Below are 4,898 nucleotides of genomic sequence, written 5' to 3'. Positions count from 1 at the left end.
CCTCCTCCTCCTCCTCCTCCTCCTCCTCATCATCATCATCATCATCATCATCATCATCTCTTTCCAAAACAATTTTCCCGTTTCATGTTGGGTTTTTTTTGGTTGTTTTTTTAAATTGAAGCATAACAACTTCCATATGATTGTATGAAGACACATTTTCTAGGTAACTTACAACATACCCGGCAAGAAAACAAGACACAATACAAAAAAGGACCGAGTCCGTCGTAAAGCAAGGTAAGCAACAGCATAGGTATGTTGTCTGACTTTTCTCGTCCAGTGCCGCAATGTTTGTTCTAACTCTGTGCTGTGTCTCATTACCGGAGCAATACTCCGCCCTGGGAATTCCTTAGCAAGTTAAGTCTCAAGCGTGGTGTCAAACTTTAACAACCTCAAAACAAAAACAAAAACAAAACAGAAATAAACAACAGCAGCAGGAGGTCAACCAGAACTTAGCGCTATTAACTTTTTAACTGCTAACAGTGTTGTAGCGTGTTCTCTCACAGTGATGTTAGGAAGTCTGTGCATGGCCCGGAGGGAGGGGAATTCTGCAGAGAGAGAGAGAGAGAGAGAGAGAGAGAGAGAGAGAGAGAGAGAGAGAGAGAGAGAGAGAGAGAGAGAGAGAGCATTCCGTCGGTTATCTGTTCAAGGTTCCAAAACCTAAAATTTTGAGGGGAAAAAAAATAATATTGCAGTTTCTTAATCTGCAATTCTGAGTGTTGAAAGCAGCAAGAAAATGTACATAAAGAAGGCATAAATCGTTCAAAGAGCGGAAGGTTTTTGTTTCTCTCTCTCCTGAAAAAATGTTTGCCTTCTGAGTTTAGGACGTTTTAAACAGCTTGCCGCGGATTTGTAAAGACCCTTCACCGTTGGATAATCTGGTTATAGCAGACGTTAAACACCTCTACGGCACAATTCAGAGCTTTTAAGTAGCGGAATGCTTTGACACTGCCTGTCAGGGTCAACCCCGGTTGAAAGGGTTACAGTATCCAGCCAGAAAGACTGAGACAGTCGATTAAATAGACTTCACCATTGCGTGGCAATCTCGAACTCCAGTTTCTAGCCACGATGGAGACTCTCACCTTTACACCACATTCAGTGACATTCCGAAGACTGAAACCAGTGAGATGAGTTCTGGTAACTCTTTTCATCGGTGCACGTTTTATATTTGCTTCCATATTTTTGTGTTTGTAAAAAAACAACAACCAGACTACCCACTAATGTAATTCAAATTCTTTACGTTGTCACTATAAAAGAGAAAGCCCAAAACCATTTGCACTGGATTCTATAATTGTACGCTACATGTAGGTCAACCAAAATGGCGCTGTGTACTTCCCGACCTGGTTAGCGAACTACGCGTCTTGAGTAAACTTGAAACTTTCAAATCATGTGTGCAGGTGTCCTTTCTGAACCTTGCTGGGCGAACGGCTTGATCAGGTTCTTTGTGGACACAGGTCGTTATGTCAAAGAGAGGCGGCTGTTCACTTGGTGCTTTCTGCTAAATTTCTGATTGTAAAAGATAGAGATTTTGTGGGCAGGTCACTACTTCGCTGGTAGGTTTTCACTCCAAAAAAATAATAATTTGGGTTTTCATTGATGGGTCGTTTTATTCTTGTTTCAGAACTTTAGTACTGGGCTTTTATGCTAGTCGCTACACTTGACGTCCCCACCCTGTGCCCCAATCAGCCTGAGACGGCATTGGCACGATGGGTCATAGCAGCCCTCCTCCTCACGGTTTAAACTGTTACGTAAAACAGTTTTAATGTTGGTGTTTTATGCCTTCATTTTTCAAAACATAGATCATGTAACAGTTGGGCTTCGACCCTGCCTGTTGCAACCAACCCATCCTGAAAGGGATGAAAGGGATACCACATACCTGCAGAGAGTTGATAGAAAATCTCCCTACTCGTGAATCGAACTCGGTCTCCTGCATGCGACAGCGGAAGGACCTAACCGCTGCACCACAGACACCGGTGATCTTCTAAACTGTTACTGAAGGGGTTAAACATCTACGATGAAGATCAGTGTCAATGAGACCCCAAATGTCCTTTTCTAAATCGCTATACCTTAGAATTATAATGTTCTATCTGCTCAGTAGCCTACCTAGTTTTGAGAAATTTGACGTAAAAATGTTTGCTTTTCACTGCATGTCAAGCTTTTTCGAATGGAATTCTTTGACCATTATCTTGATAACGACTCCGAAAAATCGTACGATTCTAAAAGAGCAGACAGAAAATTTGGTTTTTGACCTTATGGTATTAGTAACTCAAAATGGCCAAAAATGTCAGATAGAACTTTGTAATTTTAAGGTAGCGAAATTACTCGTACACAGCCCCAGGAAGCGCGCCTCTGTCAAACACCGGTGGACAGTAAAATTTAATTGCAGAGATGCTTTAAACCCTCACTGACACAATTTAGAGAAGTAAAATTTATGAGACGAAGTGCTTTAAACCTTTCTATTAAGGCCAACGTTTGGGCTGACAAGGATACAACGTTCCAGCAGACAGATGGATACACTCGATTAAGAAAACCTCCCCACATTATGGAAATCGAACTCTTCAAGTCTTCTGTGAACGACGAGGAAGCGCCTGGCCACTACACTACAGACGCCCGCCAGGTCAACTATCAGAGATGGCGCGGTAATTGCAAAGGTACGGAACAGGCACGACGTGTTGCCTGTGACAATGATTGGACATAGCAAGGTGGCCTCACTTTGGGTGGCCTGCATTGCTTGGGGGGGGGGGGGGCAGGGGTCATTGACTCTTCGGCCAGAATTGTTTTCTTGTAATGCGTACAGGGCCTCGTCACTCCGATCTAGGGCGGGAGAGACAGAAAGAAAGAAAGAGAGAGAGAGAGAGAGAGAGAGAGAGAGAGAGAGAGAGAGAGAGAGAGAGAGAGAGAGAGAGAGAGAGAGAGAGTTGTTTGCGATCCCACGAACTTGATCATAACCCCTGCGCTCGCCTGTATGATATTATTGCCACATACTATTATGCCACATTCTGTTTGCAGAAGAGATGTCATCTTTTCTCCACGATTATTCCTTCCGTTGCACGGTTCTGGTTCTTGTTGATTTATAGGCAGCGGGTCTCGTTATGTGGCCTAGTCAAAAGATTCGGTCAAAATAGTGGTATGCTGGCTTTGTAAGCATTTTACACCTCTTTCAAATTTGTAAGGTTATTTTATAGCTGGAATCTCTATACTTACAATGTTTATCCCCAATAAGAAGAATCAAGTAGGTGCAGAACCTTATAAACTCATTAAAACAAAAACCAACTCACCCACTCCCAAAAAACAATAACAAAACAACAACCAAAAAAACAACCAAACCAAACAAACAAAGAAAGAAATTTAAGGCCGAACTCTCGACTGTGGAGCCCACCTCTAAATGACACCCCCAGTGTGGCACTTTGTGTATTGCGAGTGTGCGTGGTTAAGTTTCAATTTTGATATTATGGTACAATGTAGCCCAAGGACACTGTCACACGGCCCCTATCGCACTAACACAGCCCTGTCCCGGGACCGATCTGTCTTGTCCCTCGGTCGATTTTTCCGTTTCAAAACAGGTACCGCACCAGGGCAGGACTTTTCCAGGACATACTGCCTTCATAGTGTTGGCCTACTTCTGCACTGGACCCGGATTGCATTTTCTAGATGTATGAAATCGAGGTTGCATTTGTTTGTGCTTCGTGTTAGAGAAAAAGAGAGAGAGAAAACAGTACTGGGTGCATCCCTCAATGGCCCAAAGATTACTCAAGGATCAATTCTATAGGTTTGATGGTGACCTCGGATGTTGTCCTATTTTTCCCCTGGCTACTACAGATTGAGCATCGAACGAAAGCTTTGACGACCATACTATCTACCTTTGAGTTTTCTGTCTTGATCAGACAGGCCTTCCTTTTCCTAGGGGGTCATTTGACATACTTCAGACCATGCCTTGGCTTTTACATCTCGGTTACAATAGTATAGTCACCATCAACATTGTTGTACAAACATGCTTTATTTTCCACTTCACGAATACGGTGTTTTCAGTCTAATTTGGATCAACGTCCATTTTGATGAGATTTCCAACACTTGATACAATAGACTGTATAGTTTAGAAACAACGAGCGACTGCAGTAGAGAGAAAAAAGTTGAGAATCGAGAGGTAGAAAATGAGGTTAACTTAACACATCAGTACAAGCGCCACGAACTTAACTGCAGGCGCCACCAAGTCTGGGACAGTTTTGTTTAATGCGGTAGGAGGCTCTATTTCTCTGCAATCACAAACGATACTATCCCTCCTCTCCCATCGAATTTTGTAGCAATTCACAATTTCTCGGGACTCAGTGCGACAATAATGTCCTGTCTCGATAGGTGTGGTATATTCCACTCCAGTTCATAGGTTTAGTTTTTTTTTTGTTTTAGCAAGGTTTTACGGCGCTCCCAACTGCATAGGTCATATGAGCGCTAAGGGGTGAGTGTCAACAGAGAAGCCCAAACAGGGAATCAGGCTTACTCTGCTCACCTCTCTAGCCTCAAAAGAACAAAGTCTAGCAGTTCACAAGAGAGTGACAAACATACAAAATAAGTAGAGGAAAAAATGACGACAGCAAAGAAGAGGAAAGAAAAAGCAGCAGTTCCCCCTTTGTTGTTCCGGCACAGTATGAGCATGACACTGATAAATCAGCCCATTTATAATTCTACTGTACATAAGATCATGTTAATATTCCCCCTTTGGAAATGGCCTAAAGACACTCCGACCAGTGGCACTTCAAACTTGGGACGGGTCTGTCCCGGAACAGGACTGTAATAGAATGGTAGGGGCCGAACCGAGCGTCAGAGATGTTACCGAGCGTAATAAATAAACCTGAAAACAGAAGGAGGCAAGAGGATGATAGATATTTGATAGGAAAGAAGAGCAA

Source organism: Aplysia californica, unplaced genomic scaffold (assembly GCF_000002075.1).
Source record: "Aplysia californica isolate F4 #8 unplaced genomic scaffold, AplCal3.0 scaffold00160, whole genome shotgun sequence".
In the NCBI taxonomy this organism is placed as follows: Eukaryota; Metazoa; Mollusca; class Gastropoda; order Aplysiida; family Aplysiidae; genus Aplysia; species Aplysia californica.
Note: the sequence above shows the minus strand (reverse complement) of the source record.